General features: G+C 43.3%; 1 protein-coding gene across 5 annotated transcripts in view; it reads right to left on the minus strand.

The window, feature by feature from the left end:
- Positions 1 to 14,767, minus strand: part of sipa1l3 (signal-induced proliferation-associated 1 like 3) — a 63,634-nt gene extending 48,867 nt beyond the window's left edge. For 4 of the 5 annotated variants that reach the window (XM_063906655.1, XM_063906651.1, XM_063906652.1 and 1 more), the window contains exon 1: positions 14,630 to 14,767. The gene's annotated coding sequence lies outside the window, so the exon portion shown is untranslated. Of the gene's footprint in view, positions 1 to 14,624 lie in introns of all 5 variants that reach the window. The other variant, XM_063906649.1, reaches the window with a different exon arrangement.
- Positions 14,768 to 15,604: the final 837 nt, after the last annotated feature.

Consider the following 15,604-nt stretch of genomic DNA (forward strand, 5'->3'; position numbering starts at 1 on the left):
CACCCCCCCTCCCCTCCACACACTTTCCAGACAGGTCAGCCTTTCAGTGCTAGAATCAGCCTTTGTTAATTATAAATCTCACCCTGTCCTCTTCCCTTAACAGGAACGGTGGGGGGGTGGGGGCATAGTAAATTCATGAGATGAGGATAGATATTACGGGAGGTTTTGAGGAGGAGGAAGAAGCGAGTCTGAATTTTTTTGAAGGCAGAGGTCAGATGACAGATATGAAAAAGGGGCACGGAGAAAAGAAAGTTTGGTTCTGGGAAAGCAGGATGGAACAAGGAGCCGGCCAGCAGCTGAGGAGGCGTAGCTGACCCCGTTTCTAGCATGACTCCGCTCTGCTGGAAGGAGGGGGGGGGGGGAGTCCAGACGTAAACCTACAGTGACAGGGCTGCTGCTGCTCAACAGCGCACCCCCCACCAGTGAATCAGCCTTCACTTGTTCCTCCTCCATCTCTGCTCTTTTTTGCACAAAAGTGGCAAACTTCTCTAAACGTTGTGAGGATATCTATGAAAACTCATTATTTAGCCACATTTAAAGCTTTGTGCACAATTCTTGGCTTCATTAATGTTGTGGTTTGCATTTCTCAGCGGGAGCCATCCATGAATAAAGAAGCTGACACATCGGACCCAAGAATGCAAGGAACGTGGCGCTATGAGCCTGCTTTATTGAGAGAGTGGGGCGACACAGGCATGTGATGCTGGCTGAGAGCTGGGGTAGGATGGACTCAAACTAGACTGTAGTGAGAAGTCTGGGGCACAGACCAGCCCAGGGGGGGCAGATAAACAAGCCTGGGTTAGTGCTGGAAGGGCCAACAGGGAGGCTTACTTCTAACCCCAGCAGGGCTCACTATGTTTATGACCTGGACTGACAACTCTCCATACTCCCTACAAGACGGATAGATCCACACTCATATAAGACAAATAAAAACACCATGGTGCTACAAATAATACGAAATAAAAACACCTCGCACAGATAACATTGCTAGGAAGAAAGACGAGAGAGCAGCGACAAACTATCAGCTCTCTGGGAAGAGGATTAGATCCACTAAGCTCACCGTTTTGGCAGGAGACCCTGAGATGGTGTGCTAAGTGGGTTAAAGCACACCCCGAGTCCCATAATCGCTCCGGCCTCCCCCACTCCTCCTCCTCCTCCTCCTGCTCGCTCCATCTCTCTCCCCGTCTGCCAACACCAGCCGAGGGGAGCAATTTCAAGTCCCACGGAATACTTGGATTTGTGGAGGTGGAGGGAGTGATATTAAATCAAAAAGGCGTGCACGGAAATGTGAAAACTTCATCTCTGCATCAGACTCATTTGAACGACGGCAGACTAGTCTTCCTTGCCGAAGGGGTCTTTTTTTTTTTTACAAGGGCCTTCAGCACTTCCTCTCACACCTACTGTAATGTGTGATCTAGTGTTTAGACCCCCCCCCCCCTCCCCTCCCCTCCCTTTCCTTTCCCATGTCTCTTTTTGATCTGACTTTTCCAAACTGTGTGCAGAGCTTTATCTGTGTGACGATGTATTGATCGGTGTGCGCACTTACAGAAAAATTGCATCTGGAGTCCACCGTAAACCCCTAGCCACCATTTATAGGCCCACACACACACAAACACACACACACCCCCACTGCTCACACAAAACCACCAGGCAGACACTCTGTAACATGAGTGTATGGTGAAACTGTAGTAGTGCAGCTCGGCGGGGGCCGGGCTCTGCTGCAGCTCAGTCCCGGGCCCCAGAGAGACCGGCCAGTGTTTGCCTGCGGGACTTTGACTAGTGAGAGCAAACAGAGTACAGTAGGTCCATTGAGACTGGGTAGAGCTGCACAGAGTGTGAAACTGTGAGAGAATAGAAGCAAAGAAAGCAGCCTGCAAGCCGAGGGAATTAAAACAGAGCGAATAGCACCACAGGTAAGTCTCAAAGGGAACTGTATATTTGTTAAAGTACACACAAAGAAAACTCTTAAGACGGCACCAGAGATTGCACTCTCCGGTACTTTCTATCTGTGTACACAAACTTGGCCAATTAAAGGTGAATGTTATACTTCTATTGTTTGTGCTTGGTGCCACACAGGGTCCTTCACAATCCCCTCTGTGCTGAGGTTAGAGGGAAGGCATTTTCAGAACTCTCTTAAATATCCCTCTCAGCCCTGCACCGGTTAGAGGAATTGCTAAAGAAACTAGTATTACACAATATAAATTAAACAGCACTGCTTTTGTGTCTCTGGCTGCCAGAAGACTGATCCTACTAAAGCAAGAGAACCCCACCCAGCTGGATAAGGATCAGATACAGCTCTGAATCCCTTGCTTTGGAATTGAAAGTTGAATAACTCACTCTACATGTGCTCTTGTGTGGAAGTCAATGTTGCTGAACAAATACATTATAATTAAAGTCTAAAAAGTATTTCATAATCACGTTTCCCTGTTCCTAGTCATAATCTGTTCTCAGGCTGCTATATTTGAAATTCTGCATTTGCTTAGTTTGTTTTAAGATGAAAGTACACACCAAAAAAAGTAACCGTCCGCATTTAAGTGCTTCACACACATATACACTCCTGCCAACTGAGAAGCAGGTGGTGACAGCAGGTGAACACAGTCTATTCAGCAGATATTATAAAGAGGGGTTTGTCTCGACTACAAGAGGATTAGAGGAGGAAGGTGTGGCTCCTATTAACCCACGGTAGCGTTGTGTGTGTGTGTGTGTGTGTGTGTGTGTGTGTGTGTGTGTGTGTGTGTGTGTGTGTGTGTGTGTGTGTGTGTGTGTGTGTGTGTGTGTGAATTGCAAATATGTAAGATAAAGGCTAAATGGGGACACAGGATCTGGTTGAAGTACCGTCAGCTCTTTCCCTTCAGGATCCAGAAGGTCCGCCTCGGCTTCCCTCTGAACCAGCATACGGTTCTGATGTCGAGGCAGCGGTAATAATTTATGTCTGCTTGTTGGTTTCAGGTGGCAGTATCAAGCACACAGCGGAAGGTGAGGGGGAGTTTTACATGCCGATAGAGATCTCAGCCCCGCAAAACTATCCCAGGCATCTGGCCCGACAGCAACATCTCTGAGGTGGAACTTGGCCAGAAATAACAGCCGAGTGGAAGGTGTGTCTGCTCCAACCGGCCTCACATAAAACTCCAACAGAGGGACTGTAGCACCGGATCACTGTTTCTCGAACTCTGCTGAGGCTACAGGAGCAGGGATGGCCTGCGCGGCTGTTGCTTTGCTCAGGCCTCACCCTGCAATCTGAAGTCATCACAGTCCCGGTCCTGAAGCAGCGCAGAGTGCTGTCACAACAAGCTAAAATCTCCAGAGGTCGCTTCTCTTTCTCCCTGTGTTTGGTTTGAAGCGTGGCGTGGGTCCAGGGTGTGGTTCTACAGCCATGCGTGCACTCACACACGGTGTAACAACACTGAGCTCCACATGTGCTCACACAAGCATACAAGTTGTTTTTCAGAAGCAGACAGCTATAATAACATTTGACTAATGACAAAAAGTTCAGGGAGGCGGAAGGTGGAAAGAGGAGCATTAAAAAGGTTTGACTTTTGAGGGAAACCCTTTTTGATGCGAGTTGGGTAAGAAGATAACACCTCCATGCATTTATTTTGGAGTTCAGATTAAACAAAATGCAACATTAGTTAGTGAGCTTTAGAGTCAATGCTAGGTACATTTTTCATAAACATCCTTTTTCCAGTTATTATGCTAAGCTAAGAGACTCCTGGCTCCATGTTAATATTTGATTTGATAAGCATGGTATCCATGTTCTTATCTAGCTCCTGTTGATAAAGTACATGGGAGCATTTCCTAAAATGTCGATTATCCCTTTTTTAAACTGTGGAGGGAGGAACAAAAATTCACTGCCTCGAGTCTCCCCACTGGGCTGCCAACATTCCTGTCAAATTCGTGGGAACCACTGGAAAAAAAAAGAGCCTCTGTACACAACTGTGCATGTGTGGATGCACATCACGGGGGAAGAAAAAAAAAAGAGCGTCTGCAGTAGTCGAATGACAGGAATCTGCTTAATGGACACAGTGGTGTGTTTGCTGAGGTGTTTGGGCTGAGAGCAGTGACACGAGTTCATGAGGCTGCCTGAGTGCATGTCTGAGGTTGGAGGAGAGAGGAGACTTTGAGGGTGTTTCAGCGCCTCGGGCAACAAAGTGGGTCAAGTGAGTTTCATCGTGCAGGTGATAGCAGCAACCTCCAGCACACACACAATCACCCGGGAGCTGCAGCACAGAGACAAAATGTCCCTTTTGTGTTGCATCCACATCTTCTCAGGAGACAAGAGACACCCTCTCTCTAGGGGGGAGTCGTATCACATTCACACTTTTTTTTGTTGTCACTCACTTCCACTGTATCGTCCTCCTTTTTTGTTATAATGATGGTTTCACACGGAGGCCGAGCGTTATCTTATCAGAGCTCAGCCGCAGAGGTCATGGGGAAAACTGAGAAAGAAAGAGAGCGAATCCAGGAGGTGAAAGAGGAGATGGAAGCACATGCAGAGCCTCTTTCCCTTTCTCCCTACATCTCTCCTCCCCTGTCAAGCTTTGTCCCTCCTTTTCAGTTATCAGCCCTTTCGTCTCCTCCTCTCCCAAGATGATAACAGGCTCTACTGTTTCGTGGAGAAACACCTGAACTTCTGTCCCTTCCCTCCCCTCCCCTAAACTACGGCCTCTGGGAGACTTAACAAGGCTGTCACTGCCGCACACGCTCCTAACAAAGCACTCAAAAGGGTGCAAGGATAGTTTGTTTCACTGTAATAGCAAATACTTACAATGATACCTGATGCTTCTGACTGGAATAAAGGCATATATATTATCTGAAAAGCAGCTGGACAGCAGCCAGATGTGCAGAGTGGAGTCTCTGCAAACTGAAGACATAAAACAGTCTAAGCATTACAGTGTGAGAGTTTCAGAGGGTGGCATCAGCAGACCTAATCACAATTTAATGAAGCACTTAAATAAACAGCAGCGGGAGGCACACACAAGTTCACAGGCTCAGGAATTGTCTCAGACTCAGCATCACAAAAAAAATCTGATATATGTGTTTCATGCTGCCACTTTATAGATCCCCTCTCGAAACTGCTCAAAGGACAGGGCACAGTAAGACGCCTGCTGTTGGAACTACACCGTGGTACTATACAATGGATTTGTTTGAGTATTATTCTTTATGTTATTATTAACTATTTATCGGTACGCCACACTGAAGACACTTAATATTGTAGCATTTATCTTAGATTAAGGAGAAAAACTTCTGACGAGGATACCTAATCTGTTGTTTCCTCAAGCAACGAGCACCAGTTGCTGCTCTGAGATGCTCAAAACAGATTGTGACTGAATGTGAAGATGCTGTACTTTATTTTCGTATTTTCGTAAAGGGGATTCATCAACACAGCCTCAAGAATACAACCAAAAGATACTATGGAGGTTATTTACTGTAGCTTCTGCTTAACCTGAATGGTTTCCACAACCTCCAAAGTCCTTGTTTGTATAAAGAGAACTGCTGAGAGCTGGTGAACTTTGAAATTCAACAATAAGGCCATGTGTTCACAGACTGTACTTCAGGGGAAAAAGATTCATTTCTACTGAGAAAAAAACATTGACGTTTGCTCATCTATCAGCAGAGCACCTTATTGGTTATTTAAGTATGGACAAGCACACATTCCTGTATTACTCCAGAACTTGAGTTGTTAAGTCCTTCCTTACGATATAATAAACAGCCATTTTTCTCTACAACTCCAAACTAATGGATCTATAACTGGCCCCCAAGCATCATATTTCATCTTCTCATCTTACCTGAAGTAACAAACCCATAACCTCTGCTCTTCTGTCTTAACGTCCACTTAGAGAGGCAATGAGCTTATCTGCTGACAAACTGACCAAGGGAAACAATAATCAATCGTTAAAAAAGTATTGACTCAACTAGAGTCATTGTCAGCCATCTCTCACACACACACAGTGGATCACAGGATCAGCACAGTATGTTTCTGTAAAATCCCCTTACTGTAGTCCCAATCATAGAGCGGATGTAGCATATTGTCCTGCTTCACATTAACAGAGCCTCAGTGCAGATTAGACCAAAGGCACTTGTGTAGAAATAGCCCAGTAAACAGTCTCCATCCTGGTATCAGATCTGATTTGGAAACGAGGAGACATTTTGATACAGTACCAAAAAAACTGGGCCAAGAGTTATTCATGGAATGACCACATGTTATACTCAATTAGTGTTAAAACAATGGCTCCACAGTCAGCAGTCATAGCTGGAGATCTGAGCCGTGAAGATGCAGGGGGACAGAGAGGCCGTCTGGATGCATGTGTGTTTGCCAGCGCCCTGCACACATACCACAGAATCAGAGCAGAGAAAGACTCCTTCTGTCTTCAAGAGACACCAAGTATTTCCTAAAACATGTCACAATGAGACAAAAGAAGAAAAAACAAGTAAAAAAGGACCAAATCCCACCCAGACACATAACCAAACACAAACACAAGGCTGTGTGTGTTTCTGTCTGTGTTTTACAGCCAGCAGGTCACAAACAAAACATCCTGAGGGGAAACATGCAAATCTATCTCCTGAGGCCGTTTGGTGTTACGCCCTTTTCTCCAACTGTCTTTTCTCCAGCAGCAGTTTGAGATGAGTAAATACTCAGCCATCCCAAAGATGGATGGACCCAGATAGAGAGCAGGATATCAGCTGCATGCCAGAGACCGGTTGTGTTCCTCTGAGCGCGCAAGGAATGTTCTACGCATGTCGTGTGAACTGCTCATTCTTCTTTGTGCCTGACCTCTGCAGTGTGCCGTTACTTCTCTCCGATGCCTATTGTCTGATTCATCGCAACACTCATCTCCACCACACACTCGCATCCTCCTCAGAACACACACACTTCCTGTCCATCAGCTTGACCTGCAACGGGGAGCAGAGAGAGCCAGAAGGAGCAAAAGGAAATACAGATGGAGTTTCACATGAGGTCTCTGGGGGCCACACTGATGCTTTTATTGCTCTACAAATAGAAGAAGTAATGGTCATACACTCATCTTTCATGGTGAACACTTGACTCATTGTTCGGGGGGAGTGGGCTGGGTCTTTACAATCCCTTGTTGACCCAGTGATTCAGGCATCACATTAACATTCCTCATCGAAGATCTCAAAACATCCTGTCGTCATAATCTAACATGACAATCTATAAGTTTAAGACATTTGTTCTAAATCTTTGATCAGCACAAAGGATAAAAGCAAGATAAAAGAGATCCCATGATGCGGGGGCTTTTATAGAAAAATATAGAATGAAGGCTGTGGCGCTGATCCGGTGTATAAGATATAAATGGCGCCTGTATACATGATGACGTGGACGTAAACAACAACGTGATGTTGGAGCTCAGTAAAGACTATGCCGCCTGGCAATTTATTTGCCAAGATTTTCAAGTTTTGGTGTAATTATACAGTTTTTGACGAACAGAAACATCGTTTTCTGGCATCACTTTAACATTTTACAGGGAAAATCTGCGGGCGGATTACGGTTACCCGGTTTAGACAAAACCCTGACGATTGCTCTCCGCTGGCTGAGTTACTCACTTTTCTATTCCTCCTGTATGTGTTTATTGAAATGCCTGGTGTGGTTTGGAGCTAAAGAGATTAGTGGATTAGATAACTAGCTTATAAACAAGTAATGATTTGAATCATGATCAAGATCTTATGAAAAATGTTCCCTGGTTCATGAGCCTCAAATTCAAGCATTTCCTGATTCTTCTGTTGTGATTGGATATCAATTAAAAGAAAAAAAAGACTGAGTTTTTCTAAAAGCTTGAGGTGACGTCTTTAAATGTCTGTTAGGTATTACTGGTGGTCAAAAAACCCAAATATCCGGTTTATATCATATACTGTATATGACCAAATAAACAGCAACTCCCCACACTCTAGCACTCACTGAAGACAACTACTATACTTATACTCCTACTCAATTAGAAGCGTAGCGCAGACTTTAGATTATCTGCTGCAGCTCAGATAACAGCGAGAAACGACTGACTTGACAGTGGTTTGATGTTCAAGCTTGTGTGTGTGTGTGTGTGTGTGTGTGTGTGTGTGTGTGTGTGTGTGTGTGTGTGTGTGTGTGTGTGTGTGTGTGTGTGTGTGTCGCACCAAGTTCATTTACTCCTTCTCACTCCATAAAAAACAGATGTAGACAGAATCAGCTGTTTCTTTGACCAGTCATGCCGGATTTCCTCTTTCCAGAACATCTCTGGTGTGTGTGACACAGAAGTCTTTGCACACACACAGACACAGACACACACACACACACACACACGCACACACACACACACACACACACACGTCAGAGACAGATATGAAGCAGGTGTAACAACACGCTCTTCCCCCTTTAAGCCACAGACAGCTCCCAAGACACAACATACAAAAAGTCTGAGGAATAAAGGAAATGAAGACATGACAGAGAGAAAAGAGTGTGCTGCCCCTCTCAGCCGCATGACGATTATTATCAATGGATGAGTCTCTGAAGGCATCGCAAGTACAACAAAGCCTGTTCCCTGGAGATCCAAAGAGTGATGTGTGTTTCTAACATCCAGCGTTTCTTACAACGCAGCACTCAGACACGATTTCAAATCATCCGACCCTCCGGATAAAGGAATATAGGCTAGGGAGAAATGTTATAAAGGGGGAGAGTAACAGATAAGAGCTCTTTATGCTGTTCGCCATTTGGTCTTGCTCAAGGTCTAAGCAGGCCTATATCCAGTTATCGCAGATTCCTAACCCTCGTGGCCTTGGATTAAGTGTGAGAATTTTGAAACAACTCAAACAGTGTGTGGTTTCCTTACAGGCCTGTCTGTGAAAATTTCTGCACTATTTAAACTATACATTTTAGTACTGCAATGATTAGTTCATTGAGATGGATTAAAACCATTTACTACAGGGAATACATTTAGCATTGGAGTAATTTCTTGTGCAAAAGTGGCAGAGTTATATTTTAGCCTCTCAAACATGAAAAAGTTTCTTTCTTTGTATCATATTGAAGTACAAATCTGTTGGGTGAGGGAGTCGTGCAGTCAACATGTCGATTAACTTAACTTAACCCATGAGTCGCTGACGGGGGCATGGCAAACAGTGTGTGAATGTGTGTGAATGTTAGCTTCCCAGAGCATGAATGAGGTGATGACTTGTAGTATGTAAAGCGCTTTGAGGGGTTGTAAGTAAGGGAACACCATAGGGCTCCCTGATTTGCCTGTCGGGTGTTCTTTTCCCCATAATGACCGCCTCGCTGCACATTATCCAGCTTATTACACGGCAAGATACTACACAAACTAACGATTCGAGTCCCAATACTAATTGAAAGTATTTTATTGAATCAGAAATGATCGTATTTCTTCCACTAAGAAAAAAAAACTCCATTCCACGGCGCACCAACGGCTGGAACTGCGACAACAACAACTTTACGACACTGATTAAGGTTTTCTGTAACTGTTCAAGTCTGTTCACAGTTTCTGATCCACTCACAAGTCCTTTAACCCTGCCGAGCCCATCCCGTGTTCCTGTTAGTCAGAATCAAGTGTTCAATTAAACCATGTAATAAAGACCTGATAAAGCGCTATATAAGTACAGTCCATTTACCATTTGCTGTTGGATTGACAAAGTCACACAATTGAACTCATCACCTTGTATTGAGGAAATTATGATGAGCATCCTTCAAACAATCAATTGATATATCAAGAAAATTAACACCAAATAAATCTAAAGTCAAGTTTACCACCTGACAGGACAGGCTCTGTGCTAAGTGGACAACCATGTGTGTATTTGAGTGGCCTCCACTTTAAATTGTTAAATAGACAGCGTGCGTAAATCACTCTTTATGTACAGCACTTTGTCAGGGTGTCTCAATGATTTGTAGCAAATGTATACATCCTGTTAACCCGCCGAACGCTTAGTGTTGAGTCCGACAGCCCTGTTCAAGTGTGCTGTGGACGGATAGAGGTTTTCTCTCTCACTTTCCCCCTCTGCTACCAACGCTGACCAGGGGGGAGGACACAGGCCGACCTGTGGTGAGAAAGGCCTCCTCCACATCTGTGTTTATCCTCTGGCTCAAACCAGCAGGCTATATTTACCCCAGTCAAACATCCCCAGAGTAGAGAGGAGGCAAAGGGAGGAAGACGTAGCCTGGGACGTAGCCTAGGCTAAGTCTGGGAAAGCTACATAAGTTGTTTCATAGAAAATACTCCCTGCCATCAGCCCGATGTAAACACATTTTCAGGAGTGTAAGTTATAATTCTCTGATTCATCCCGTCCCTGAGATGAGACACAGATTGGTAACCAACACCTTGAGGGAATCTGACCTCTGCAGGAGTAGGACGAAGAAGAAGTAAAATGAGGGGGATGCTGGATAGAGCAACTGCCTACCTATCAAATGTTTTATAGCTGTGCTGAAGGCTGTAAAGCAGAGACTCATCTCAGGAAACATTGGTGTGTGCTCGTCTTTCTGTAAATCTCTGACCTCTTGACACAAACATGCATGCTGACTTATGGATAAGACCCTCGGGGGAGGCAAATACATCAAAGAGAGGGGAGACCGGGGGGGGCTTTCAATAAGGTGGTCTGATGCCATTTCATCTTAAACTGCAACACCTGCACTCTGACTAATACATGTGTGTGACGCAGGTCTACTGAACGCACGTGAGGGTGCTGATAGGTTAAACCATGGCATAGGGGTTTAAAATAAACAGCACACTGTCGTTGTTCCTTCTGGCATTTTAATTTATGATGTTTAAACAACCATGACAGCGGTTACTGTCGTTGTTGGGTAAATCATTGCGTTGTTTACACAGCCTCCATGTATATGAAGTACATCTGCTTATGACTGAGGAAGGTTGGGTTAGCTGTAAAGTTGTAAAAATCGTTTATAAACCAGAAGTAATCAAGACGGTTAAGTTGTTCTGCTTCTGATGCACCTGTTCATCACGTATTCAGGTCATAAATGAGTTCAGTTAACTGAGGCTATCACCGTCCACATGACTAAAGTCCCAACACTTCCCAGCTTTTCCAAAGAATTATACAGAACAAAACTACACTACATAATTACCAAATCAAATTTCAGTTTCTGTCCACATCCACACCGACTCTCTCGCCCACACAGATCTCACTCTCTGTGCTGCTTTCTGTTTTTTCTTGTGGGTAAAAATCTTACTTGATGTTTGAATTATTAGTAGGGTTTGAATGTTTTGACAGTGTCTTTTTTAAAATCTTTTATTCTGAAAAAAAGCAGTTTTACATTTTATCATAATACATATATTTAATAAAGCAATATCCTTTGAGGACATATTTATTTTAGCTCTCACACAATCATGAAAAACATACAAATCAAATTTATCTTATGAACTAGGCCTAAGTCAGTTTGGTGACTGCAGTATGTTGGAGATCTGGAGAAGAATAAGGATGGTATGGTCAGCTGAGCTCCAGCAATGTATCTTTTTTTATGATGTGATCAGAAAAGAGAGTCATTCAAAACGACACATGTGACCACAGTCAAACATTGCCTCAATTGCATTCGGCTCCGGTTTGGAGGAGGCTGTGATGCCAGGCGTGGTGACGTGTGCTGACCCATTCAGAGTTACCAATGGGCTGAACCTGCGTCACAGTGTTGGTTTAAAAGGAGTATAAACCATTAGCATCAGGAAGCATAAACAGAGAGAGCTGTTTGAAATGTATTTCAATGGCTGAACTCAATAAACTCCAGTGTAAGACAATGCTTCACGAGCCATCTGAACACGCACGCACGCACGCACGCACGCGCACACACACACCAGATGGGATCTTTAGCCCGAGGTATCATTCTTCCTCTCTGTGACCCATCACGATACAGCGAATGACTGTGATGGATGTCGTTTGAGGTGTGTGTGTGTGTGTATTTTATCTGCACACTGTGAGAGCACAAATTGTTGGTTTCTATTAACCTTTATTTAACTAAGCAGCTTCTGAGGATTAAATAGAAACCTGGCAAGAAGCCTTTCATTCTGTAATAACAAACAGGAGCGCTGCCAACAGCTTGGTTAGGAAAAGAGGACTTTAACCAGAGCTGGTGCCAAAACAAAACAACACAGAAGACCCTTCTGGAAACGTGTTATTCACCCAACAGTGACCTGTTCTTTAAAATCTTCTTCAGGAATAAAAGAACAAGAAAAAAAATCTACAACTGATGAGTCATATCTACTGAGATATGAGATAGTGATTCAACATCATGTTTACAGGCGAAATAACTCAGGTGGCCCACATTCAGCTCTCTTTGAAGATACAATCCTTTATTCTTGCAGCTGTTCGCTATGAAACGCTGAAATAGTAGCTGAAAATATGAGATGTTCCTCAAGATCACACACTGGGAGCCATTGTTATCTAGTACCCAGTGGTGCCAACTAAAATCTGACTGCTGGAGGAGCTTTACAACGATGTGATGTGGGCCAAAATGAGCGTAGATGAGCATGGACAATGGGATATCTTTGCAAAAATACCCAAAAGGTATACAGATATTATAGAACGTGAAGGGATTTACAAATTCCATTGGGTAGCATTGCAGAAGACATATTAAGAGATCATACTGTATATTTTGTAAATAAGATTGTGTTCTCAATAGCTTGACAGAAGGCTGCATAGCAGAAATAAGTCTTTAAATGCAATATAACCCAACACTATACTACACCGTACAGAATTATGATGTCATGTAAAAAACAGAACATGGGAATTAAGATATTTGAAACAGAAGACAAATTATATTTAAAACAAACATGTTATGCCAGATTAATTTCATGCAGTGTCATTTTAATGGCTCAGACAGTTTCTGTTGGCCTCTTGCCTTGGCACACAAGACAAGTGAAGAAAGACCTACACACCATAGCAGCATCACACCCCCACTGTATAAAGGCCCACCTAATAAGAGGGTTTAAGGAGATAAACAATAACATTCAGGTAAACAGCGCATTTGCAGATTCTACCTACTCTCCATTGTGAACGTCTTTCCGATTTACGTCATCTCTTGGAAGTCACAAGCTCCTGTTGTTTCCTATACATCAATAACAGCTTGCAGGGACATGCTGCTGCACTCACCGGTGCAATAAATCACGCTGAACTACTTCTACACTGTTCCCTCAACTATCAATTTATAGAATTCTTTGCTTCGTCAGGCAGGTTACGAAAGAAAGACAGGGAAAATAAAAAAGTGTATAAAGCGAGTGAGATCATACAACAGGGACATTTGGAGTAGCACAGAATGATCAGTTTACATGCCATACTGTACACAGCAGGTTTGTGTTGTTTTGTTGTTGATATAGAAAATATTCAAACAACCATTGAAAGGATGGAGATTTCTGGAAACTATAAACAAACAACATTGTATAACTGACTTCAACAATGTCAGTGCATAGCCTTTGATCATATGCAACTGGATTTAAAATATGGAGACCCATGTCAGTATTATTCAGCATAAACTTCACAGTTGTATTCAAATCTGTTCTCCTGTGAAATGAAGGATGAAATGCAGGATTTGGCCATTATGCAGCAAACAGTGGGCAGTGCTGTGCGCAACATCTGCTGTTACAGGCGGGTTTGCAGTAGGATAAGCAGGGTAAGACATTAAGGCATCATTCCCAGATTTACCCCTGTAATAATTATTCCATTAGTTCCAGATGGGAGGCAACCAGAGTAAAAGGAGCCCAGAGTATGTGCAGTGCTGCAATGCTCTGCTGCTCTTGCACGATAGATCCATCATGCTGATCCTCGACGTGTCATTTCCTGAGGGCTGGGGAACACAGCAGCAACAAGGGGGATCTTTATGAAAGGGAGACGACATGCCGAGGCATCATCACCTCTTTATCAAGTGCACACACTCGATCGCACATGCACACGCGCACAAACACACGCTGTAAAACCTGCACACTGTGCACACGTCTTTTGACAGCTGAACAGAGTCTGCATGTCCGTCCACGGTCAGGTCTCCTTTATTGACCATATTTAAAACATGTTGCACACATTAACCTGAGGCATTTACAACTACTGCAACACCCCGCTAAAACAATACGTGTGTGTTCGCAACCGCCCGGGGAAAACACTCCCCATGCAGCTTATTCAGAAACAAATCTCCAGCCAAGGCAACTTCCGATTTGCACCACAACTACTCGAAATTCAAAGCTCGTCCAGGCTAACTAGTAGGCTAGCTCTGCCCCCAAACAAAGCTCCCATTGTCTGGAACTTGTAGTCTTACCATTTCCTTTTGGCCCTTACAACTGTGATTAACTTGGGTACAAAAAAACTACAAATCCGAAGTCTGCACAGCACTTGGAGCATGCGCACTGGCACCCTAATTATCAGGAAGGTTGTAGAATATTTAGTAGTTAATGAATTGTTGCGGGTAGCGGGATATTTTAGGTAATATATCTACTTTGTTGAATGGCCACATGTCAAAGTGAAGCGTTGAAGCTGTGTGAATGGTTTTAGCTGGGGCACAGAGTGCAGGCTGAGCTGTAGTAAAGAGCCTGTTCTCTGCATTGACTGAAGTTGGTCGGCTGCCTCTCATTCGGAGCTCCCTGCTCGTCACTTTTCAGCGCTTTTGAATCAACCCAAACTGTTCAGAGAAACATGAAAATAGCACACACCTTACCTAATGCTGCTCCGGTGTTTTCTCTCGGCTCCTATTCCGTTAACATAAATCTCCAGACATATAGGAAAGAGTCGCTGTAGCCGACGGTCGACTGCCTGTTCACCGAGCGAGACCCTGCCAAGAATGCTCAACCGAAACCACCCGCACACTCACCGCGCATGCGCATCTCCGGCTGGCGTAACCTACGATAGTAAAACACAGGGGGCAGCACGCTGCTACCAAAATAATGTAAATACTGTAAAATACTGTACATATAATAAAACACAGGTAGGAGTATGATATAACAGCTACATTGCACAACTCTAATGTATATATTAGCATATGTACATATGTTTCTGCTACTGTAGTTTATGCCTATGTTTCTGTTGCTGTAAGTATATTGGTCTTTTGACTGTAATTTATCCAGAATATTTTATATTGTATATTGTTTATATTGTAATTTATCCAGAATATTTTATATTGTGTATTCGTGATCCATCCATCTTTATTGTTTTGGATGATATACTTTACTAGAACATGTCCTTATACCTACTCTCGTGTTGCATAACTACCATTGAATTCAAAGATAGAGTGGATTCGTAAAAAATAGTCAGATTGCTAACTCCTGCAATCTTGAATATATTTAAACAAAATAGCAATTTATTTTAAAAAAAATTCAAGAGACCATTAAGTTGGCCTATAATACAAACTCTAGCATTAAAACGTGTAAAGGTATAGGTCTTCTGTTTTAGTTTAGTTTTCTATTATATATATTGTTTGAACCACTGTACATGGACATATGTTCAATAATGGAAGCAAGGTACATATTAAAACTACATGTGAGGGTAACACTTAAAAAAATAAAACTAGAGATGCATTATTTATATCTACTGTATCGTGGCAACTGGTCAAAACATTAGTCAACAGCACAACCTTGTGGTTGCTAAACAAAATCAGTCCTCTGATCTCAGAAGCAGCTTGATTAGCCACATAAAT

The sequence above is a fragment of the Eleginops maclovinus genome, chromosome 18 (assembly GCF_036324505.1).
Source record: "Eleginops maclovinus isolate JMC-PN-2008 ecotype Puerto Natales chromosome 18, JC_Emac_rtc_rv5, whole genome shotgun sequence".
Classification (NCBI taxonomy): Eukaryota; Metazoa; Chordata; class Actinopteri; order Perciformes; family Eleginopidae; genus Eleginops; species Eleginops maclovinus.